Source organism: Sorex fumeus, unplaced genomic scaffold (genome assembly GCF_029834395.1).
Source record: "Sorex fumeus unplaced genomic scaffold, SorFum_2.1 ptg000028l, whole genome shotgun sequence".
Lineage (NCBI taxonomy): Eukaryota > Metazoa > Chordata > Mammalia > Eulipotyphla > Soricidae > Sorex > Sorex fumeus.
The window spans coordinates 3,805,721-3,832,537 of record NW_026606085.1 but is presented as its reverse complement, the minus strand read 5'-3'; the positions used below and the strand labels follow the sequence as shown (position 1 = coordinate 3,832,537).

General features: G+C 38.7%; 1 pseudogene; it reads left to right on the top strand.

Moving 5' to 3' along the window:
• Positions 1-5,030: 5,030 nt before the first annotated feature.
• Positions 5,031-23,791, top strand: LOC130024151 (proteasome subunit beta type-1-like; annotated as a pseudogene).
• Positions 23,792-26,817: the final 3,026 nt, after the last annotated feature.

Here is a 26,817-nt window from a genome sequence, read left to right as displayed (position 1 = left end):
CAATCTTTTCATCTTTTTTCCATCTTTGTAATTTTATTTCTAGAATCTTACAAAAATGGCACCACACAGTGCTTGACATTTTAAGATTAGCACCCCTAACCCCGCTACCCCGCTGCCAGACATAATATAGTCCTCTTGTATGTGCTTGAGTCATTAAAAAATAATTTTGTTAATCCACTTGACCTTCTCTAGCTGTTACTGCTGGGTGGAAATGGAAGTCTAGAACCCCAAATGTCTGTGATTTTTGTGTGTTTTTCAGGGGTCAAACCCAAGGCCTTACACATGCAAAGTAGGCACTCTAAAACTGGGTCACATCCCTCGCCCTTACCTACTGTTTTAGAATGCAAGTCTCATCAACACCAAGTGTGGGTGCAAGTCCTATCTCCCCCATTCTCTTACACCATCCAAGCAGAGAAAGATTAGAGCATTCTTATTATAGCCAGTCAAGAGTTCCTTATCCAGAATTTGTTGATGGGGGTGTTGATAGGGCTGTTATTCTTTCTGTGGAGTTTGAAATAGATAGAGTAATTATAGTCTGAACATTCAGTCTTGCCATTTTTTTGGTCAGAGAAAGCAGGATTTCTTGGAGACTATTTTTTGGTTTGTGTTTATTCATATTCCCAGGCAACAGTTTTGTTGTCCCCTACTCACAAATGGGCTGGAGCAATAGTACAGCGGTAGGGCGTTTGCCTTGCATGCAGCCAGCCCGGCCGAATTGGGTTCAATTCCTCTGCCCCTCTTGGAGAGCCTGGCTAGATACTGAGAGTATTTTGCCCGCACGGCAAAGCCTGGCAAGTTACCTGTGATGAATTTGATATGCCAAACACAGTAACAACAAAGTCTCACAATGTTACTGGGCCCGCTTGAGCAAATCGATGAACAACGGAGGACAGTGACAGTGACAGTGACTCACAAATATTATGCAAAAAGAAAACAAGTGGAACTCACTGCTATGTCTTTCCTGATATATCAAGTTCCATTCCCGGTTTGTCTTTTTATCTCTAATTTGTAATTTCTATTTATTTGTAGCTATACTTAGTGGGGAGTGCAGGACAAAGTGATTGTATTATCAGTTCATTCCTTTTTTATTGCTGAGCAATATTCCACTCAGTATATACAGAAATATAGTTCTGTATCACTTGATATTTGGGGATATGCTTCAAAAATGCATTTTAGGTGATTTTTATCATTGTATGAATGCCATAGAATGTACTTATATACAAACCTAGATGGCATAGGTGTCTACATATCCTGGTTATGTATAGGGGATATATATATATGTATACATATATATATATATAGTCCCTACATATAGGTTCCTACATCTATACTATATGTAAGGACCATTGTCACATGTGCTGTCTTTTGTTAACAAAAATGTTATGCCACTTGATTTGTACCATAGTATTTTTATTTACCTGTTGCTATACATTTGGATGGTTTCCAGGTAAATATTTTTTGTTTATGAATAATGCTTCTTTGAACATGATTGGGCTGGAGCGATAGCACAGCGGAAAGGCGTTTGTCTTGCACGCAGCCAACATGGCCGACTCGAGTTCGATTCCTCCGCTCCTCTTGGAGAGCCTGGCAAGCTACCGAGAGTATCTCGCCCACACGGCAAAAGCCTGGCAAGCTACCCGTGACGTACTTGATATGCCAAACACAGTAACAATAAGTCTCATGATGGAGAGTTACTGGGCCCGCTCAAGCAAATCGATGAACAACGGGAGGACCGTGACCGTGAACATGATTTACTGCTTCTGTGAACATGTACCATCAAGTTTCTGCACATATGTTTCATTTCTCACCTAGGGGTAGACTTGCTGAGTCATATAGTAATTATATGTTTAACTTTATAAAGAACTGTAAAGTTGTTTCCATAGTAGCCTAACATAGTAGCCTAACACCAGTAATGTTCCAGTTGCTCAGAATTTTATTTGATATTGATGGTCTTTTAAGTCTTAGTCATTCTAATTTTAATTTGCATTTTCTGATGACTGATGAAATTGATCATATTTTCATGTGCTTATTTACCATTCATATATCTTTGATATGACAATGGTTCTGTTAAAATATTTGGCCTATTTTAAAAAATAAGATTGTTTTCAATAGTGGAGTTGTAAAAGTTCTTTATATATTTTGTGTGCAGTTTTTAACATAAATTGCGACTTGCAATGAATTCTCTCAGTCTCTCTCATCTTTTTTTATTGTCTTAACTGTCTTTTCAAGATCACATTTTTTTTCACTTTGATGAAGTCTGCTTTATCAATTTTTTTCATAGTTTATTTTTAATTAGCAAGGAAAACATTGCCTACACAAAAATAAAAAGAATTTTACCAATGTTTGTATCTAAAAATATTATGGCGTCCAATCTTAAATTGTGTTTAAAAATTACTTTGAATTAATTATAGTTTGTTATGAGGCATAGTTGGAAACATTTTAAAATTTTGCATATGGCTGTCCAATTATTTAAGCACCTTTGGTTGGTAAGACTACTCATCTTAGAAACCTCTTTTAAAAAAAATAGGTGGCTCCAAATGCTAGTTGGGCATACAATCAGTATTGGGATTATGTGAAACCTGGGGTCAAACAGGGGCCCCAAGCATGTGAAAGATGTACTCCGTTCTTTTGAGGTATTTTTCTGACCTGTATTACTAATATCTTTTCAAGACTGTCTTTGCAACTTTGTATTCTTCAATGAAGATTAGTTGGCTATGTAAGTGTGGGTCTATTTCTGGACTCTATTACTTTGTTTATCCTAATACCAGTATCACACTGATAATTGTATTATTTCCCATTTTACTAAATATTAGCATTTAATAAGGGTGTTGTCTAGCTAAATAGTTCTTTAGTAAGTTTTAAAAGTCAGTGTAAGTCTGACAACTTTATTCTTATTTTTCCAGATTGGATACTTTAGATCTTTTTTTTTAAAATTTATTTAAAGTTAGGATTCTCCTTTTCTCTGTCTATGAGATAAAGTCTTGAATTTATATGGCATCATGTTAAATTTACAGAGCAATTTTGTAGAACTGATGTATTAACTATACATATTGAGCCTTCTGTGCTCAGGGATTACGTATGTTCTTTTTTTTTTTTTTTTTTTTTTTGGTTTGGGGCCATTCCTGGTAGTACTCAGGGCTTACTCCTAGGTCCTTGCTAAGAGATTACTTGTAGTAATGTTTGGGAGAGTTATGTGGTGCCAGGGATTGAATGAAGGTCAGTTGTGTTCAAGGCAGGAGATTTAACCTCTGACCCTACTGAGCCTTCTGATCCATAAGATAGTATACCTTTTATTTGTTTGTTTTTAGTATTTTCACAGTAGTTTGTAGATTTTAACCTTTAATTTTAGCAATTTTTTATAAATTTGAGACCAGTTTTCCTTCTTTCCTTCCCCCATCTCTATTTCTTTTTATATTTCCCTTCATTTCTTCCTTCTTTTTATTTATCTTCTTATTTCTTCTTCTTCCATTTGGCCTTCCCTTTTAATAAAATATGGAGCTTTATAGTATATATCCTGAATCCTGTGTTCATTTCATAAATTTATTGAGATTTAAAATATATTCTGTAGATAAATACACTTGGAAAAACTTTAAAATAAAACTGGGAATAGATTACAGAAAAAGCACATAGCACTATTTTATGGATAGATAGGGAAAATTATTAAGAACACAGACTGTGGATGTAGATAGTGTGTGTGTGTGTGTGTGTGTGTGTGTGTGTGTGTGTGTTTGTGTGTGTTCAATCCTTATCCACCATGTGTGACTTTGGGGAAGTTATTTAGTATCATTTGTGTTTCAACTTTTTCATTTGTAAAAATTTTATAATAATAGCATTTATCATTCTAAAGATTTGGGGTTGGAGAGATAGTACAGCAGGTTGGGTGCTTACCTTGTATGCAGCCAACCTGGGTTCAATCTCTAGCATCCCATATGGTTCCCTGAGCATTGCCAGGAGTGATTCCTGAGTGCAGAGCCAGGAGTAGGTCCTGAGCATTACTGGGTATGGTGTAAGATGGGAAAAAATTAAAAGTCAATATATATGAAGCAATTAGAATAATAAATAGTCATCCCTGGATTAGTGTATGATGCTGCTCTTATTAATAGAATCATTGCTTACTGGGGAAAATGTTCTTTAGTGAAAGCAGAAATAATGCATAAGAATTCTGAATTTTAGAAGTATGGGATTAGAATTGAGAAAGTCTTTAATGAGAGTTGATATTTGGTCTATAGCTCATATGATGTATGAGAAGGAAAGAAGGATCCTAGATAGAGGGAAGTCCAGATACAAAGCAGAGAAGATTGATATATCAAAGTACTGATGGCAAATAATAAGCAGTTTGTGGAACTGGAGTATAGCATTCATGGGAGAAGAGAGTTAGAAGGGGAGTTGGGAAGGCTGGTTATCAGCGCTTAACGAAAGCCAAGAAAGAAAGAGCAAAACCCATATTGAACATGTTCATTGAATTGTTGGAGGAGATGAGTCCAGTGAAGACAAAGAGGTTTTTAAAAATTTTTATTTTATTTTATTGAATCACTATGAGGTGCAGAGTTACAGAGTTGTTCACGATTGGGTTTCTGTCATATAACGTCCCAACAGCCGTCCCTTCACCAGTGTATATTTCCCACCACCAGTATTCCTAGTTTCCCTCCCTCCACCCTTCCCCCTCACCCCCACCAACATGCCTCTATGGCAGATACTTTTCTTCTTTCTCTCTCTCTTCCTCTCTCTTTCCTTTGGGGGCGTTATGGTTTGCAGTACAGGCACGGAAAATTTATCGCGTTTGTCCCTTTACCTACTTTCAGTGTTCAGCAGGATTTTAGACAACAAGCATTTGTGGAACTAAATATCAGAAATTAGGAGTGATAGTAGAGCTAACAATCAGGGATACTGATCAAGTCATGTGTATGGAGCAGTTTGTAAGATAACAACAGCATAATATTGAATAGACCTTCATGCATTCACCTGATATTTGCTGATAATATTCTGTGTGCAGAGGGGGCAGCGGCTGTGGCAGAAGCTCAGGTGGGAGCATGGGCGCTGGCGGCACGGGTGGAGCATGGAAACGGTTGTACAGCAGCATCCCGTTGATGGCGGCTGTGCCTGCGTCTGCCACCGCAGCCCTCCTGCAGGCTCGGATGCTTGGGCTGCCTGCCACACTCGCCCATGCCAGGGGGCCGCCTGGGCAGTACGCGGGCCCGGGCTCAGTGGGCAGCGCTGCTGGAGGTCATTCTCGGGCATCTTGATTCCCCCGGATCCTCCCTGCGGATTCCGATTCCTCCACTACCTCCACTATCCAGCCGCTGCCACGCTCCAGCACCTTTCGGGATGCTCAGGCCAAGACTTACACTCGAGTGAAGCCCTTGGACTCCAGGCTCAATGGGACCCAGGAACAGAGAACCTCTGCGTACTCCCACCAGTCTCCAGGACCAAGGGATTAATACCAGAAGCCCCACCTACCCTGCCCTGTCTCCTTCCACCAACCTCAGGTGACCCAGGGATTACACACAGAAGACTCACCCTACCAGTACCAGATAAATACCTCATAAGCAGACCTCCACTACCTCCAATACCCAGCCACTGCCATACTCCAGGACGATTTCCTAGAGTCATCCTGAATAGGATTGACAGAACACTAGATGAAGGACAACCATGCGAGCTATCCAGGTTCCGAAAAGGATTCAGCACAATTGACTATATCCACACGATAACCAAGATCATTGAGGTTTCTCAGGAGTTCAAGATGCCACTCTGTCTAACGTTCATTGATTTAAAGAAGACCTTTGATTCTGTTGAGACTGAAGTGGTCATCGAAGCCCTAGCCAAACTCAATACATCAGGATTCTCCATGAGCGGTATTATGGATTCACTACCAGGATCTCACCATTCTACAAGGAAGTGATCATCCATGTCAAGAGAGGGGTTCGGCAGGATGATACCATTTCACTGAAACTCTTCAGTGCCACCCTTGAGAACATCATGTGATGACTGGAATGGGAAGAAATGGGAGTAAAGATAGATGGTCAGCAACTACACCACCTCCGCTTCACTGATGACATCGTTCTAATAACACCAAATATTAGCCAAGTGGCACAGATGTTGGCTGACTTCAACCATGAGTGTGGAAAGGTCGGACTACAGCTGAATCTCACGAAGACAATGTTTATGAGAAACGGTCTCGTTCCTGACGTTCCATTCACTCTCAATGGAACGAACATCTCCAAATGCAACAGTTATGTGTATCTAGGTTGAGAAGTCAACATGATGAATGACCTGGCACCCGAGTTGCGCAGGAGGAAGAGAGCGGCTTGGACCGCCTTCAAGAGCATTGAAGAAATAGCCTGAGGATGAAGAATCTCTGGCTCCAGGCACATCTCTTTGATTCCACTATTTTTTCTGCATTAACATAAGCCTCAGAGACCTGGGCCCTACAAAAACAGGATGAGAACGCTATTCAGGTCTCCCAAAGAGGAATCGAAAGAGCTATGCTTGGAGTATCATTCTTCACTCTAGTGAGAGAAAGAATCTGGATTTCGACCTCCTTCAGCGATCGAGAATCAGGGATGCCAAAGTGTCGAAAATCAGATGGGCTGGACATGTAATGAGATTTGGAGACAACCGCTGGACTAGAGCTATTACTGACTGGATTCCATGGGTCATCAAAAGATCACATGGCCACCCACCTACAAGATGGCCAGACTTCTTCATCAAGACCCTGAATGATCGGTTTGAGGCTCTTTGTGTTCCTAGAACAAGCAGACGCCATTGGGCCACAATAGCATGCGACAAGGATGAATGGAGACGTTACTGGTGCCCGCTTGAGCAAATAGATGAGTAATGGGATGTTAAGTGATCAAGTGATCAAGTGATACTATGTGCCATTTATCTTAATACTTCTAGGTATAGAAGACACAGCAGTGAATGAAGACACAAAATTCCATTTTTATTCTATTATCTAAATCTGTGGTGTCATATAGTTTTACTTTGAGATATTTGAGTGTGTTTCCCTAACAGAAAAGAACTTTAAATAACATACCTACCTCATTTTTAATGTTATTAGGTATAGTATATTATATGGTATATTATATGGTATGGAAGATTTTACATATTAAAATTTATGGAACCATTCACTAAAAATATTCTTATTTTGTCACTGTCACTGTCCTCCCGTTGTTCATCTGTGCTCGCTTTGGCAGCATATATACTAAAAATTCTTATTTTACTGTGGTAAAATAGTAATAGTCTTTAACAATTTGTATTCATATTTTCCTCAATTTAGCTGGTTTATTTGAATCCATATTTGAACAAGGACTGCACCTTGCATTTGGTCATTCTCCATTCTCTACTGGTCTTTAATTAGTAGGCTTGGGCTGGAGAGATAGTACAGAGAGCAAGATGTTTGCCTTGCATGTGATCAACCTGAGTTCTATCCCTGGCATCCCATATGGTCCCCTAAGTATTCCCAAGAGTGACTCCTGACTGCAGAGCCAGGATTAAGTTCTGAACATTACTGGGAGTGACCAAACCCCTCAACCCCCCAAACCCCAAAATAATTAGTAGGACTTGGGTTTGATACCTGGCACCAGAAAATTAATAAAATGTACTGCATTGTAAAATCAGTATCTTTTTGGTGCATGTTTCCATGAATTTTAATATATAAAACTTTTCTATTTCCAATTATATAGTATAATATAGGCTGGAGCGATAGCACAGCGGTAGGGCATTTGCCTTACAAGCGGCCAACATGGCCGACCCTAGTTCGATTCCTCCGCCCCTCTCGGAGAGCCCGGCAAGCTACCGAGAGCATCTCGCCCGCACGGCAGAGCCTGGCAAGCTACCGGTGACGTATTCGATATGCCAAACACAGTAACAAGTCTCATGATGGAGACGTTACTGGGCCCGCTCGAGCAAATCGATGAACAACGGGAGGACCGTGACCGTGACCATAATATAATATAAATTATGCAACATATTTCCAACTGCATAAGTGTTGGTGGTTGCTCTCTTTATATATTCACCAAGAATATAAAGTTTCTTTTTTCTTTGCATCTTTGCTGACACATCTGTTTCTTATATTTTTATTAATAACCATTCTAACTAGTGTGAAGTGATGCCATTGTGGTTTTCATTTGCATTTTCCTAATGATAAGTGATGATGAACATCTTTTCATGTGCTTATGGCCATTTATTTGTCTTCTTTGGTGAAATGTCTTTAGATTTTCTGTCCATTGTTTAATTGAATTATTTTATTTTTGTTGTGTTGGATAAGTTGGACAACATTTTAGATATCAGTTCCTTGTTCCATATGATTTACAACTATCTTCTGTCATTTGCTAATATTTTAGACAAAAGATAAGTTACTATATTATTGTTAAATTTTGATGATGGTTTCTTTCATATTGAAAAAGTGTTTTGTTTTGATATATATAGTCCCATTTCTTTTCATTTTTGTTTTTCTTGCTTTTGGATATATATTTATAAAGACAGCTTCGTGCTGATGTCAAAGATCTTACCAGTTATGTTTTCTTCGATGGATTTTATGATTTCAGGTACCTCTTTTAAATATTTATTGCATTTTGGATTTATTTTTATGCCTGGCATAAAATCATTTTACTTTATTTTATGCAATTAATAGATTACATTTTATTACTTTGCATATGGTTGTTTAATTTCTCTAACTCCATTTATTGAAGAAAATTTCCCTAATCTTTTAGTTCTTTTACTGTGATTTAACTGTGTACATATGGGTTTATTTCTCTCAGTTCTGTTCCATTGATCTGTGTATCTGTTTTTTATTCCAATACCATGTTGTTTTTGATTTCTTTAGATTTGTAGTATTTCCCCCACCCCACCACCAAAAAAAAAGTATGTCACTTGTTTTGCTTTTTTTTTTATTTTACTGTTTCTGTTTTGGGGCCACACCTGCAGTACTCAGGGATTACTCTTGGCTCTGCAGTCAGGGATCACTTCTGGTGCTCAGGGATCACTCCTGCTAGGCTCAGGAGACTATATGGGGTGCCAGAGATAGAATCTGACCATGTGCAAGACTAATACCCTACCCACTGCTCCAGCCCCAGTATTTTTTAAATTTTTCTTTTAGGCCACATCCAGCTGTGCTCAGGGCTTACTCCTGACTCATTGCTTAGGAGTCAGTCCTGGAAGTGCTTGGGGAACCAAATGGGATGGCAGGGATTGAACCTGGATTGGCTCTGTGCAAGAGAAGTGCCTTACCCATTATACTAACTCTCCATCCTCTAGACTTATTCTCTCTCTGTCTCTCTCTGTGTCTCTCTCTGTTTCTCTCTCTCTCTCTCTCTCTCTCTCTCTCTCTCTCTCTCTCTCTCACACACACACACACACACAAACATTTATAACAAGAAGGAAATACTTATGGTGATTATAGTCCTTATTTCTCTAACTGGCCTTGTGGCTGGAATTTAAAACTACTTTCTCTTACTATCTATTCTGTGTTCCCTTTGCCTTCAGTAAGCACCTAAACTGGTCATAATTCTTTAGTGGAATTATTTGTTTGTTTGTTTGTTTCTTTTTGGGTCACATAGATTGATGCTCAGGGGTTATTTCTGGCTCTGCACTCAGGAATTACTCCTGGTGGTGCTCGGGGGATCATTTCGTATGCTGGGAATCGAACTCGGGTCGGCCGCATGCAAGGCAAACACCCTATGCACTGTGCTATCACTCCAGCCCCAGTGGAATGATTTTTATCATTGGCCTTACTTAAAGAATAAAGAGATGTTCTCAGGTATCTCATGTATTTCAGAATACTCTTAATAGTTTTATTTCTATTTGGAGGTCAGAATTAATCAATACACCAGCACAGTAAGTTCCTTCTATACCTATTGTTCAGAGTACTGAGGAACTCCAAATGGTCAGGTGACAGCTTTAACTTCCAATTCAAATGAATAATTGTGTTTAGGGCATGCATTCCTCCTTCTGGAACTAAAGACTCTAGGGCAACATGACACAGAGTTGTGAGAAATGAAAGCAAAAATTGCCAGTGAGCAGTAGGGGTAATAGTAAGTGATACTTAAGAATCGTGACTATCAGAGAAAGATAACCAAGAAATATCAGTGCTAATCAGAATCTTCTGAAGAATCCAAAAGGTACTCCAGCCTTAAAAGGTACCTAACTAGGCGGTAACAATTTTCATCATTCTCCCAAACCATCTCTTTCAGGATGATAGAGAATATAGTAAGTCAGTAAATTTGATGAGCATGAGCTTACTGCTGCACTTTTTTGCTGGAAGGTGAGTTATTTGATCAGGAAGTGCACTATGGAACACCAGGTGGTAGTTTTGGCAGAAGTATTCCAAGCAGGAAAGGCAAAAATATGTCCTGAAAGTGTCTATTCCAATAAGTACAAAACTGCTTCCATTTCTGTTATGGAAATTGTTCAGAGTAATCAATATGCCACAGTAGATCACCTAGGGGAATGGTATCATAATGAGGATTCAGTGTTGGTCTTTGATGATGGTAGATTGGGAACTCAGCCACAGTAATACATGCACACACACATATGCAGACACTCACATGCACGTGCAAACACAGCACACACACACACAAAATGGCCTTGGTGAGTAGGAGTTGAGCCTAGGCATAGCCTCTTTGCCTGCCACTGCAAGTGGCTATGAGCAACTGTGCAATACAGGGATGACTATGGAAATAGGTTTATTGATATCCACAGAATGATTATTAAAAATACTCATCTACTGATATGGAACATATATATCTTCATGGTTTTTGTCCATTCAGAGAGGTCTATTCTACAAATCTTGCAAGTTTTTCAGTCATGTTCTTTCCAAGTTTTGATCATCTAAACTATTGGACACATATTTGCAGATAATTTCATGAATGGTCAAATCTGTTTCCAAGAAAAATGAATAGTTAGGAGCATTGCTTGACGTTCTTCCCTGTGGGATGATTTACTTTCATTATTTCCCTTAGGCAATGTTCCAGGAAGGGACAGGGGCTGCATCTTTTGGACACTGTCCACATTTGGGTAGCTTCTGCATATTGTGCAGAATCATATATAAAATATGCTCTGTTCTTTCTCTGTTTACTGATCACAAAGAACTCCTCAGAAAGTCATAGATTCAGCCAGGGAGAGAATAGGTATTATAACATGAATAGGTCTATGGACATTTGGGCTATTTTTTCATGTAACTTATTTATTTCTTCATATGAATAAATTTGATGATTGAGTGAAGCTATTCATGCCTGACTTTATGGCTATTTGCTGCATCATATAACCCAATTTATGATGGTCAGCACGGTTCACAAGGGAATTTGGGGATTTGTGGTCAAGCATTCAACCTCCACTGAGGTTGACTAGCTGGCCAACAGTCCTTTAGCAAAGGGAGTAGTTAATTACTGAGGCTAGTAGAACTTTGCTCAAAATTCTAACGGTCTTTCAGATTACCCGAAGAACCTCTAAAGTGCTCTTAAACTGCTCCGTGTTGTTGGCACTTTAAGCACATGGAATCTGTTGGATCACCCGGTTCAAGAAGCGTTGCTGCTTACCAGCAGCTCAGATCTGTCACATTCTGTTTGGGGCCTTGTTCAAAATTGGCAACTTTTTAGGTCACTTGTTATATGAGTCAGAGCAACAAGCTGAAATGAGAGATTTGCTGCCTCCAAAATCCAAAGATGCCTAGTGTACTGCTTTTTTGATTTTCAGAATCAACCATGGATAAAGGAGATATTCCCATCTTTAGGAGGAATGCTTCACATTCCCCATACCACTGGAGCCATAGAAATCTTACTTAAATGGAAGCACCATGAATTCTTGTTGGACTGATTTTCTACATTGTGGCATATGTTCACCTGAACTAGAAGTTTTATGCTTATACTGATCAAGTGAGTTAGCAGACTTTTTTTTTTTTTGGCTTCACCCAGCAGTGCTCTTAGCCCTGCTCTCAGTCTTCACTCCTGGCTCTGTGCTTAGGGATCACTCCTGGCAGGCTCGGGTGATCATATGGGTTTCAGGGATTGAGCCTGGACTGGCCACATGCAAGGAAAATGCTGTACTGTTGCTCTAGCCCCTGACATTAAAAAATGTCTCACTTCTAGAATATCAGGATTAAACTGGCTATCCTGGGGCTGGAGAGATAATATAGTGGATAGGGCATTTGCCTTGCTCTTGACTGAGTCAAGTTTATTTTTTTTAACTTTTTTTTTTTTTTGCTTTTTGTGTCACAACCGGCAATGCACAGGGGTTACTCCTGGTTCTGCACTCAGGAATTACCCCTGGCGATGCTCAGGGGACCATATGGGATGCTGGGAATCGAACCTGGATTGGCTGCGTGCAAGACAAACACCCTACCCGCTGTGCTATTGCTCCAACCCACTGACTCAGGTTTAATCCCCAGCATCATACATGGTCTCCTGAGATCCCTATGAGTGATTGAATTTTAATAAATGCCCCAACTCTGCTATACATATGATAGCCATGCCCACATTGCTTATGGCAGACAAGTGGAGACATTGACCTTTGATACCTATATTAAATTCAGGTAAGTGCAGCATCTCCAGTTTTCTCACCATAGGCCACTTTTTGGTCCTGGTTTCAGTCAGTCAGTAAAACTAATTGTTAGAGCCCCTTTCCAATTCTTGAGCATGTAACATGATATGCAGAATCTTACTTAGAGAACCCATACTAACCTAATTCAACTTGATGTTCCTTCCATGATTATCCCACATCCTTATTATCTATTCCTATTTGTAATACCTGGATTTCAGTTTATATGAACACAAAATTTGATCCTTTTGGAGTGTACCACACCTCTTCATAGTTCATTTCTGTGCTTCTCTTTTAGGGGTCTATTGGGACTGAGTCTAGGTCTGGAAGCAAACAGGTTGGTGTTGATTGGTCCTAAGAGAATCAGTGTTATCATTCTTGGAAATATTTATAACAGTTTACTAGGCCATGAGAATTTCCTCAGATGGAAAAGCTGGTGGAAATGCTGATTATCCTGTGGTTTGGGGAGGCTGCTACCAATGAGTGTAGGATTCTGCTGCCACAAGGTATAGAAAGACCTTTTCTCCTGGTAGAGCTCATTAGAACTTAGTGATTAATTGTTTCCAACTTTGTGAGTGTCTTTTCACATGTCCCTATACTAATGAAAAGTATCCCATTCATTCCAATTAAGTTCTCACTTTAACATAGACATTTTGAGAGGCTTGAAATTTGATATGCGTTATAATTCAACCAAATTTGGGATGAGATTTTGTGTTTAATTTTCAGTAATATCACCCTCATGCTTTTGGAAAATAAGGATTTCTTCAGGGCACAAAATTAAACCTCACTTAAACCTCACTTGAACTGGGAATTGAAATCCCTGAGCTTATCCTTTCCTTTCACTGCATTGTCTAGTAATATCAAGAGATGCTATGTAAGGCCTGGGAATGTGGCTCAGTGGTCGAACACATGCCTTGTGTGGTAAGGCCCTGGATTCGATTCCTTGCACCACAAAAAGAGGAAGAAACTATCTAATTGTGGTGGTTGGGGTTCTCTTCCCGTGCTGCTCAGGGGCCCATGAATTGATCTGGGGTCACTACAATATTACTCCAACTCCCATTCTCTATGACTCTTAACCAAAAGCAGGACATTAAATTAAAAATTTTTTTTTCTGAAGCAATAATTTTCAGGTGCTGTAACTTTACTGGACACAGTTGCAAAGTTATTCTTGATTGGATTTAAAGTCATACAATGTTCTAACACTATTGTGTTTTTTCTTGCCTATTTCCCAAAGATTAAGTAATCATATATATTGAGGGTCCATTTCAGGATATTCAACTCTGTTCCATTGATCTGCAAGTCTGTCTTTATGCCAATACCATGCTGTTTTAATTACTACAGCTTTATCATAGAGTTTGAAGTTGGAGAAGGTGATGCCTCCCATCTTCTTTTTATCAAGAATTGCTTTAGCCATTTGTGGGGGTTTATTATTCCATATGAATTTCAGGATCTATTTATTTGAAAAATTGCCATGGATATTCTTATGGGCACTGCATTGAATCTGTATAATGCTTTGGGGGCATATAGCCATTTTCGCAATGTTAATTCTTCTGATCCTTGAGCAGGGGATATGTCTCCATTTTCACATATCCCTTTTTATTTCTTGAAGTAGCATTTTGTAGTTTTTGTAATTTTCTTTGTAGTGTAGTTACAAAATCAATACCCAAAAGTCCATGACTTTCTTATATGCAAATAATGAAAGAGAAGAAAGTGATATTTCAAAAAATCCTGTTCACAATTGTCCCTCAGAAAAATCAAGTATCTCAGATCAGCTTAACTAAAGGGGTAAAATTATTTCTTTTGCAGTGCAAAAGTGTCTTAATTTAACCCCATGTGCTTTCCTTTGCTTCCATTTACTTGGCCAGTAGCAGTGAATCACCGAAGAAACCTCTAGATTCCAAAGCTCGGAACCCAGAGGCGTTTGGCAGAAATGCATCCGATCTATGCATTAGGTTTCTGGTGCCAGACCACCCCAGGTGGGAATGGGTTTTGTGCCTTGACCTGTTTTCCCTGGTGACTCGGTCGCTGCCGCCATCTTCCAGAGGCCTATGGACAGCCAGGGAGGGGCCCACAGTGACGAGGAACGCGGGACCTCATGGGATGGGGGCAGAGCCAGCCTGCCCCCCTCACGAGACCCCAATTTGCCACCCACAAATATGCCCTCTGGCTGCTGATCGAGCTGCATTGGCCATGATCCCAGAGACTCAGAAACAAAGCTCAGAACACAGCAGCTTTTGGCAGAAATTCCTCAAGATTTAATTATTAAAACTTCAGAATTCCAAAATTGCATGGCCACAATAGCGGCCGTGAATCATCATATGCAATTCATAATCAGCACTAGAAAACAGTCTAATGTTGCCTTTTCAGCAGATCTGAGTGTTGGAGTAAAATCCCAAATAATAATGGTGGGTTTGGTGTTGAAATATTGAATGTAATCAAAGTAGAGAGAGAGTAACGTGGAAATCGTCTGCCACACAGGTAGGGGGAGGGTGTGGGATGAGGGGGATACTAGGGTTTTTGGTGGTGGAAATTGTGCTCTGGTGAAAGGTCAAGTGTTTCACCATTGTGTTACCGAGACTTAAACTGAAAACTTTGTAACTGCTCTCACAATGTTTCAATTAAAAAAAAGAAGAAGAAAAGAAAAGAAACCTCTACATTCAGTGTCATGAAGACTTATGCCTGTGCTTTCCTCAGTGTAATTTATGGATTCAGGTCTGATGTCAAGGTACTTGAATTGACCTTCGTATGATAAAGGGGTCTGAATTATTCTTTATTTATTTCTCCAATTTTATTTTATTTTATAAGTTGTTCACAGTAACTTATTACATTCAATATTCCATCACCAATCCCACCACCATAACACCTTCCCAGCATCATTAGTTTTAATTTTCCCAACACCACCCAATCTTGCCCCCAAAGAAGGCCCTAAACAATTTATTTTATATGGTTTGTTATGAATAATGCATTAAAAATGACCCAAAAAAGTGTCCTTAAAGGAAAATGTACGAAGATTGTTTTATCTCAACCTAGAAGCCCTTGTATGAGAGATTCTGTTACATTACTAACATGTTATTACATGTTGAGCCATGTGTGCTAATATTTATTTTTTATTTTAGGATCGTGATTGATTGCCTTCTACCTTAACCCCATCAAATGTGGTGTGCTACTCTTGGTACATCAGTTTCAGTAGAGTATGAAATCTCTTCAGGGATTCTAAAATTTTAAATAGCGTGATACAACTGGAAATGACTTTGGGATCCGAAGCATCTCTGCAGCTTTGTGCTGTCTTTGAGATTTATTTGTGAGTTTCTGGACCATAGCCGTTAATGAGGTTATATGGCACTGGAGGCAGTTTGCGGTGCCAGGCTTCAGGAAAGACAGGGGAATGCGGGGAGATTACCCATTCCCAACTCCACGAGAGCCTCGAGATTTTGGTCACAAAATTTTGGTCATTTTGGTCACAATGAATTTCAGCAGATTCATTCTCATGTGTGGGAGACTCATCCCGAATCTGTGGAGATGAGCTGTGAGCATGGGTTCTGGAGGTTTTCAGCTGCCAGAGCTCTACTGGGGCTGGTGTTGGACTCACCAGTTTCCCTCTGGGAACCCTGGTGTCACATCTGAAGACATCTCTGCAGCTTGTAACTCTCTTATGAGATTTATTTGTTCTCATTTTATTTTATTTTTTTATTCAATCACCATGAGATACAGTTACAAAGCTTTCATGATTGAGTTTCATGAAACACTCATGCCTCTACCAGTGTACATTATACACCGCCAATGTCATCTTCTTTTTTCAGTGTGTGATTGTTACCAGTTTTCCCCACGCCATTTGCTGAAGAGAATTTGCTTCACTTCATGCTCTTAGTTCCTTGTCTAAGATTATGTCACTGTATACCTGAGAATGTGTCTGAGTTCTCAGTTCTATTCCATTGGTCTGAGAATCTATCTTTTTTCTAGAACTACACTGTTTTGATTACTTTATAATAAAATTTAATATTGGAAAAAGGAAAACTTTCCATTGTCTTTGTGTGTGTGGGGCACCCCTGGTGGTGCTCAGGGGTTACTCCTGGTTACTCCGCACTTGGGAATCACTCCTTATGGTTTTGGGGGACCATATTAGACTGGAGGGATCCAACCTAGGTCGCCCACATGCAATGCAAGTGCCTACCTACTGTGCTATTGCTCTGGTACCCCTGTGTTCTTTCTCTGAGGATTACTTGGGTTATTCAAGGTTTTTTTTTATTATTCCATATAAATTTCTCTTTTTTCCAGGAATTTTTATTGAGATACTGTGGTTTACAAAATTGTTCATAGTAGAGTTGTTTCAGGCACATAACATTTCAACTCCAGTCCCACCACCAATATCTCCTTCTCTAAACCAGTATCTCCAGGTTCCCTCCTATTCCCCAGCCTACATCCCTTGGCAGGCACATAACAAATTTTATTTCATGTTACTTGGTCCAGGCAAAACTTAAAGGATTAACAAATAGAATTATCAGAAAATAAATCAATAAGTAAATTTGTGATAATGTATTGCTATGTTTTTAGCCTTTCTTAATCTATTACAGGACAATCATATGTGCCTTTAGTGAGTGCCATACTCAATGCCACATGATGGGCAGTTTCTCCTATCCTTTAAAGGAGAGTTCTTTTAATACTTCATGTAAAACTTATGAAAATGTAGGAGTTCTCAAGCTGTTTTCTGTCCATGAAGCTCTGTACGGTTTCTTCAGATCTGAAAAAATGAACTGAATGAACTGAATGAGAATCTAGCTGGACAGAGTATTCTTGGAAAGGTTTCAGTTTGTTGAGTTTTTGTACTATATCCTATCATTCTTCTAGAACTCTTTTGATAGATCTATACATCTAACTGGCTTTCCTTTTTATAGAAGTTCCTTTCTTGATCTTGCTGCATTCAATATTCTTTATCTATCTTTGGATTTTGTCATTTTGAGTATAATATGTCTTAGAGTTTTCCTAATTGGGTCTGTTTTCACTGGGACTCTCTGAGCCTCTTGGATCTTGGTGCCTGTAATTATCAACTCTGGGAAGTTCTTATCCATGATTAATTACTATTTCTTCATCACATTTTCCTTCCTGTTCTTCAGGGACCCCAATGTTTCTTATATTCTTCTTGAAGTCATCCCGTAGTTCTCTGGTATGTTGTTCATTTCTTTTTAGGCTATTTTTATCCTTCTGCTGTTTCCTAGTAGTTTCTTCCTCACTTGGAGCTCCTTGATGTTTTGTTCATCTTCTGTTATTCTGCTGTTCAGAGTGACTGACTTTTTAAAATATCACCTATCATAGTCTTCATTTCTGACTGTAGTAGTTTTTTTCATTTTAATTTTCATACTTTCTTGTGCTTTGCTGACTACCTGTGCTATTGTTTCTTTGAACTCATTGAATATCCTCATCATAGTGTCACTGAAGACATGGAACATTTACTGGTGTTGTTTATGCCTTTGGGGATATTGTTTTCACTCATGGAGCTTGGTGGGCTTCTACATGTTTCCCCTAATACTACTCCAATACAATTCCCAGCCCTAGAAGATACTGAGGGATTAAGCTGGAGATTGCACTCTCTTCTCTGCCCATCCTCACAGAATGACAGGGAAGATAACCGAGCAGCATGAAATTTATTAAATACATCTGTCTTCAGGAGCTATGGTGCGGGTCCTTAATAAGGTTCAGAGTAAGTGTGGAGGCTGCTGGAACCCACCCAGTAGGGATGGGTTCTGCCTCCTATTCTGGAATAAACCTAGTGATAAGTGCCAGAGACAAGCCTCACCTGGGATGATGGAACAAATAGCAGAAGGTCAGATAGATACTATGGTATAATAAAGACAGGGCCCCTAATACTACTTCATATAAATTTCAACAGCTTTAGCTTTATGCTTTTTAAAAAGTCATGGGTATTTTTATGGGGGTTGTACTGAATCTCTATAGCACTTTGGGTAGGATTGTCATTTTGACAGTGGTAATCCTTTCAATCCATGAGCGGGGGATGTGTTTCCATTTCCATGTTTCTTCTTTTAACATTTTTAGTAGTGATTTATAGTTTTATTTATATGTCTTCCAACTCTTTTGTTTAAGTTGATTTAAAGTTATTTGATTTTTTGAAGTGTAATCGTGAATGGGATTTTTTAAGAATATTCCCCCCCCCCCCCCACCATCTGGAAAAGAATTGATTTCCAAGATCTATAAAGCACTGGTAAAACTTAACAAAAACGGATGAACAAAAAAACCCATCAAAAATGGGGAGAAGAGAGGAACAGGAACTTCCTAAAAGAGGACATACGTATGTATGACTAAGAGGTATATGAAAAAATGCTCTGCATTACTGATCACCAGAGAAATGCTAATCAAAATAACAACGAATTTCATACTAGTGTGACTGGCACATATCACATGAACAAGAAAAACCAGTCTTGGTATGGATATGGGGTGAAAGGAACCCTTATCCACTGCTGGTGGGAATGTTGACTAGTTAAACCTTTTGGAAAAACAACAGGAACACTTCTCAAAACACCTAAAAATTGAGTTTGCGTATGATCTAGCAGTTCTAGGCAACTACTCAAAGGGCAAAAACTCTACTCAGAAAAGACATTTTGCACACTTTGTTTATTGCAGAACTATTTACAATAGCCAAAATCTGGAAACAACTGTCAAAAACAGATGACTGGATAAAAAAATATGATACACCTCTCAACTATAAGAAACGGCAAAATCATGCAGTTTGCCACTAAGCAAATGGATCTGGAATGCCGAATAAAGTTAGCAAAAAAGGGGACAGATACATAATTAACTTTCTCTTATGTGGGATATAAAAACCCCATAGTAAGGAAACAACAAACAGGCAAAAACAACCAAATCTAAGAACTAATTTATAGAACAGAGCTTACCAGAATAGTAAGATGTGGGAAGTGGATGGGGATATTGGTGGGGGGGGGGGGGGTTAGCAGGGACCCTGGGAAAATGGAGGAGGGAAACAGGTATTCTGATGGTGGATATGTATTAAAATATTATACACATGGAACTCTACCATTGACAGTTTGTAAAATTGTAAATTATGGTAACTGGAATTAAAAGAAGAAATGAGAACCCTCTGTCTTTCTCTTTCGTTTCTCTTTTTCCCTTTCTCTTAGTGTCTATGTAAGAGTTATCTCTGGATTGTTTTTACACAAAGGAAGAACTCAAATAGCACCAGCTTATTAACAACAAAGGACTAAGAAAAATAGAGCAGGATTAGCAAGTTTCACTCTTATTGCTCTACATTTATGTATTATCAGTTAGAGAGGACTTTGCAAAAATTAATCAAACAGTTACAGGAATATGGCTAAGAAACAGATTGGTAATTTGAGAAATAAGAGGGAGGGCCTCTCAGTTTAATTATGTATTCTGGCAACCATCAGAAAGAGTCGAGCCTTGAACAGAGTTCACGAGCCTTTTTTAGGCTAGTTACAGGCTACATGTTTCTAGGGGGAGCATTTTTCATTCAGCATATAAGATGATTGCTAACATGGTTGCTAACATATATAATAATTGGTACAGTCAATGATTAATATAATTTTCTTCAAGTTCCATACAGACTCATTGTTTCTGTGACCCTGTTTCAGTCCATGCAACTTAATTAGCTTGCTCCTTTGCTCTGATCTTAAATAAATGCAAGGTAGATGCTCTCCTGTTGAACTATATTTGGGTGTTGGTCATTTACCCATTATTTCCGGTTCTCTTCCCCACCCTGTATTTCTTTCCTTCTCTGTCTTTCTCCCTCTAAACACTGGGTGATCTAGGCATCCTCTTTTATTATAGTATATTTCTTTTACAGTTACTCTATATATCACAGGTAAGTGAGATCACCCTGTGTTTTTCATCTGGCTTACTTCACTTTACATATATCTTCTAGTTCCAACCATGTTGCGGAATATTGCATGATTTCATCATTCCTTGCAGCTGCATATTATTACATTGTGTATATACACCACGTATTCATAATCCGTTCACCTGTCATTGGATATCTAGGTTGATTTCATATCTTAGTTATTTTGCCATGCAGAAACTCTTTAATTTTATGTAGTTATTGTACTGAGTGCATCAATGAATAATGGTATGCATATGTCCTTTTGAGAGAGTGTTTTTATGTCCTTGGAGTAGATATCCAAAAGTGGAATGTCTGGGTCATATGGCAATTCAATTCTAAATTCACTGAGAACTATCCATGATGTTTTCCACAGGGGTTGTACCAGGCAACATTCCCACCAGCAGTGAATGAGAGTTCCTTTTCCCTGACACTCCTGCCAACACAGATTATTCCTACTATTTTAGATATGTGCCATTCTCACTGGTGTGAGAGGTCTCATTGTTGTCTTGATCTGGATTTCTCTGATGTTAAGCATTTTTTTCATGCATTTACTGGCCATTCTCCTGTATTCCTCTGAAAAGTGTCATTTCATTTCCTCTCCCCATTTTTTGATAGGGTTTAAAATTTCTGTTGTTGATCTTTATGAGTACTTTATATTTACGAGATAGCAAACCTTTATCTGATGTGCTGAATGCAAATATTTTTACCCATTCAGTTTTCTGTCTTTTAGTTTTAGTCCTTGTTTCTTTGCCATGCAGAAACTCTTTAATTTTATGTAGTTCCATTTATTTATTTTTGAGCGTGTTGCCTTTGTCAGTGGTATCAGATCACTAAAAACAACGTTGAGCCTGTTCTGCCTGTATTTTCCTCAAAGTACTTTATAATTTCTGGTGGGATCTCAAGAATCTGATCTACTTTAAATTGACTTTTGTGTGAGGGTAAGATATGAATCCAGCTTTAATTTCTTAGACGTAGTTTTCCCAGCACCATTTGTTGAAGAGGCTATCTTTACTCCATTTTATTTTCTCAGCTCCCTTATTGAAAATTAACTGCCCACATATGTGTCATAGGATATTTGATTCTGATCCATTGATCAGAGAGAGGACCTGTCTTTATCCCAATACCATGCAGTTTTGATCATTATAGATTTAGAATACAGTTCCAAATTGGCAATGAGATACCTCTCAATTTCCTATTTTTTAGTATGGCTTTGACTATTTGTGATCTTTTCTGATTTCATATAAACTTTATTATTGATTTTTCTAGTTCCAGGAAGAATGTCATCTGGATTTGGATGGGGATTGCTTTGAATCTATATAATAGTTTATATAGGATAGTCATTTTAATAATATTAATTCTTCCAATCAATGAGCATGGGATATTTCTCTATTTTCTAAGGTCATCTTCTATCTTTCTTAAGTGACTTAAAGCTATCATGGTATAACTTTCCTACATCTCTTGTTAAGCTGATTTTTAGATACTTGATTTTTTTTATACTGTTTTAAATGGGATAGACCTCTTGATTGCTTTTGCCTTTGATTCATCCTTTATATATAAGGATGTGATCAATTTTGTGTATTGAATTTGTAAATAGCCACTTTGCTATATGGTTTATTTTTTCTAGGAGTTTTTTTTGTGGACTCTTTAGGGTAGTCTATGTATATAATCATGACATCTGAAAAATAGTGAAAATTTGAGTTATTTTCCAATGTGGATACCTTTGATTTGTTTTTCTTGCCTGATGGCTGTAGCCAGGACTTCTAATACTATGTTTAATAGAGTGAAGAGAGAGTGTCCTTGTCTTGTATCTGACCTCAAAGGGAATTCTTTCAGTTTTTTACTCTTAAGGATGGGACTTATAGTGGGCTTGTTATAGATGGCCTTTATTATATTGAGGAGGGTTTCTTCCACCTCTATTTTGTTGAGGGATTTTATCATGAGTGGATGTTGGATCTTATCAAAGGCTTTCTCTTATCAATTGATAAGATCATATGATTTTTATCTTTCCTTTTATTAATGTGGCATATTATATTAATTGATTTGCATATGATGAACCATCCTTGAATCCCTGGGATGAATCCCTCTTGATCAGGGTGTATGAATTTTTTTTGATACGTTGTTGGATTCCGTTAGCTAAGATTTTGTTAAGTATTTTTACATTGAAATTCATCAGGGAGATTTTTCTGAAATCTAATTTCAGATGGATTTCAGGTTCTCTTCTGGAAGTGTCTCTTTTGTTTTGGGTATTAGTGTAATGTTAGCTTCATAGAAGGTGTTAGGAAGGATTCTTATGTTTTCAACGTTTTGGAAGAGCTTAAGGAGTCAAGGTAGTAAATCTTCTCTGAAAATTTGATAGAACTCATCAGTAAACCCATCTGGATAGGGACTTTTGTTCTATGGAGATTCTTAATTACTGTTTCAGTTTCCTTGTAATTAGCATGTTTAGGCTTTCTACTTACTCCTTGTTTAGTTTTGGGAGATTACATGACTCTAAGAATCTATCCATTTCTTCTAGTTTCTCTAAGCTTAAGAACAAAAAATTGCTTATAATAATCTCATTATAATTTGAATCTCTCAATGATCTGTTTTATTTTCTCCTCTTTCATCTCTGATTCTATTTATTTGGGCATTTTCTCTTTTTTCCCCAATATAAGCTAAGGCTATATCTATCTTGTTAATTTTTTCAAAGAGCTCTTGGTTTCTTTGATTCTTTGAATTGTTTTCTTAGTTTCTATGTTGTTGATTTATGCTCTAGTTTTTATTATTTCCCTCCTTTTTGCATTTGTTTGTTGCATTTTTTGCAACTTTCTCTATTTGTTTGTTGTTCGAGTGAAGGATTTTTCATTTTACACACAGCACAGCCCCAAATGTTATAAATTAACAGACGAAGCAGTCATGGTTTTCATGGAGATTGTACTTTAACAAAGATTACTGAAGCATGATTAAAGATGTATAGACATTCCAGTAATAAGGGCATGACTACAGAGGCACTCACTGCAGTGCTGTCTGTGTTCTTTATTCGAGAGAGTCTCTCCATACTATGTTTACAGTATCATCAGGGGACTAGTTGAAGAAGGAAAGGGAGATGTCTACAGCTGTGACTATAGAATTCTGCCAGAGAGAGAGACTCCTCCATGACTGGGGGTCAGTAAGTGCCATATTACAGTCTCTGCTGGACAACCAGGTTGTTTTTAAGAACATGGAAAATGTGGAGCATGTCCCACTTTCTTTGACAGAATCATGAGGCTGGTGAAAGATGTCTTCGTTTCTGTGGCTGAGAAGGACATACACACTGGGATGCCACTGAGGACCTGCATTGTGACCAAAGAAGGCATCCGGGAGGAGACTGTCCCACTTCAGAAAGATTCATTTAGCAATATGTTTAAGTGGTATTAAAACTGCTCAGATAAGAAAGCCTCCACCATGTATTTGCCTAGTAAATGGCCCCGCTTTGCTGCTTCATGACTGATATCAGAAGAGACATCAAGCCAATTCAGTAAAACTGACAGGTACAGTAATATTCGATCTGAAAACTTGGAGGCCTTCCTGGTAAGGGAGTGGGATCATCCCCTGACTCCCTACCCCCTACCCTTTGTATTGCTGGAAGTTCCAGGAACCACTTATATCCCACAGCCTACATCATACAAACAGCCCAGCTTCACAGCTTCACAACTGATCTCAGAAGAGGTACCAAGAGGAGCTGATAAAACTCACAGGTACACCGATCTTCAGGCTGAAAACACTGGAGCCTCCTTAGTAGTGGAGGGCCAGCAAGAATTGTCCCAGCTCTACAGACCCTAGACATCTGCACTCCTCTGTTAATTGCAGTACTATTTATTGCCAAAATATGAAAACAACACAGGTGTCCAAGAACAGACAGTGCGTAAAGAAGCTCTGGTACATTCACAAAATGGAATACTATGCAACTATTAGGGGAAAAAGTCATGCAATTTCGTGGTGCATGGTATCATGCTGAGTGAAATGAGTCAGAGAAAGAGGGATAGACATAGAATAATCACACTCAGGATATAAAGAAGCACAGTAGGAGAATAATACCCAAAGACACTAGAAACAAAGGCTACGAAGACTGATCATTAGTATAGGAAGCTTTCCACAATGGAGGGAAGGTGGTTCGGATAGAGAAGGAACCACTATGACAGTGATAGGGGGAAATGATCACTTTGGACAAGACCTGGGTGTGGAAAGGTGGTATACATGATATCCTTTCAATAACAGTATTGTAAACCACAGGAAAAAGACATATGTCTGCCATAGATGCAGGCTGAAGGGTTGGGAAGGAAGTTGGGGACATTGGTGGAGAAAAGTGGACATTGTGAAAGGATAGGTACAAAGCACTATATGAAACATAATCTTGAAAAACTTTGTAACTTTGTATCAGAGTGATTCAGTAAAAATTCATGTGTAAAAAAATTGTAGAATGATTTAACACATTTTAAAAAAGAAATAATAAAAGCTAACCATGCCCATGCAATAAAAGAAAGTTTAATTTGTTAAGGCAACTGAATATTTTTTAAGGCAGTTGGTTTTTTAACAAGTCTCTGTGCTCAGGGATCACTACTGGCAGAGCTTGGGGAAATTCATATATATATGCATATATATACGTTTATAATTCATATATATCTGCATATATATACACACAAATATACACACATATATGATATATACATGTATATATCATATATATGTTTGGTTTATCAGTTTTATATCATTACTTTTCAGACATGGAAACTCAATCCAATACGTGTCTGTTTCCCATCTGACTTCCTTTGCTTTACACAATTCCCCTGACTTCCTTCCAATTTGCTGTGAGCAGCAAGTTTTCATCTTTTTAAAAAATAGATGAATTTTTGATGTTGTATAAATGCACTGCATCTTTCTTATCCAGTCGCCTTGCAACAGGTCATCAGTTCTTTCCATGTTTTAGTCTTGTAAATGCACTGTGCACTGTCCTCCCGTTGTTAATTGATTTGCTTGAGCAGGCACCAGTAACGTCTACACCGTGAGACTTGTTGTTACTGTTTTTGGCATATCAAATACACCACAGGGAGCTTGCCAGGCTCTGCCATGCGGGCAAGCTACTCTCGGTAGCTTGCCTGACTCTTTGAGAAGGATGGAGGAATCGAACCCGGGTTGGTCGCATGCAAGGCAAATGCCCTACCCGCTGTGTTATCGCTCCAGCCCTATTGTAAATAAACACTGGAATAAACATTGGAGTGATAGAATTTTTTATGTTAATATTTTAATTTTTTTCTTTTGGGGTCACTCCCAGCGATGCTCAAGGGTTACTCCTGGCTCTGCATTCAGGAATTACTCCTGGTGGTGCTCAGGGGGACCATATGGGATGCCGAGGATTGAACCCGGGTTGGCCGCCCCGTGCAAGACAAAAGCCCTACCCTTTTGTTTTCTCTCTCCTTTTGGGTGCTGTGGTTTGCAAAAGAGGCATTGAGTGTCAATCATGTTCAGTCTATAGTCTACTTTCAGCATGCATCTCTCATCCTGGGAGGCTCTTCCCCACACCCTTTATTTGGTGCTCCCTTCTCTATCTGAGCTGCCTTTCCCCCTAGCATGTGTGGCTGACCTCCAAGCCATGGAGTGAACCTCCTGGTACTGATCTCGGCTATTCTTGGGTGGTAGTCTCCTATTTTGTTATTTTATATTCCCCAGATGAATGCAATCTTTCTATGTCTGTCCCTTTTTTTCTGACTCATTTCACTTAGCATGATACTTTCCATGTAGTACCACTTGTATGTAAATTTCATGACTTCATCTTTTCTAACAGCTGCATAGTACTCCATTGTGTAGATGTACCAAAGCTTTAACCAGTCATCTGTTCTCGGGCACTCGGGTTTTTTCCAGATTTTGGCTATTGTGAATAGTCTAGCAATGAACATAGAAATGCAAATGTCATTTCGACTGTACTTTTTTGCATCTCCAGTATATATTCCCAGGAGTGGTATAGCTGGGTCAGATGGGAGCTCAATTTGTAGTTTTTTGAGAATTGTCCATACTGTTTTCCAAAAGGGCTGAACCAGTTGTCATTCCCACCAGCAGTGAAGGGGAGTCCCTTTCTCGCCACATCCACGCCAATACAGGTTGCTTTTGTTCTTTTGGATGTAGGCCAGTCTCTGTGGTGTGAGATGATTTCTCACTGTTGTTTTGATCTGCATCTCCCTGATAATTAGTGATCTAGAGCATTTTTTCATGTGCCTTTTAGCCATTTGGATTTCTTCTTTGAGAAAGTTTCTGTTCATTTCATCACCCCATTTTTTGATGGGGTTGGAAGTTTTCTTCTTGTGGAGTTCAATCAGTGCTTTGTATATCCTTGATATCAACTCCTTATCAGATGGGTATTGCGTGAATATCCTTTCCCATTCTGTAGTTTGTTTTTGTATTCTGGTCAC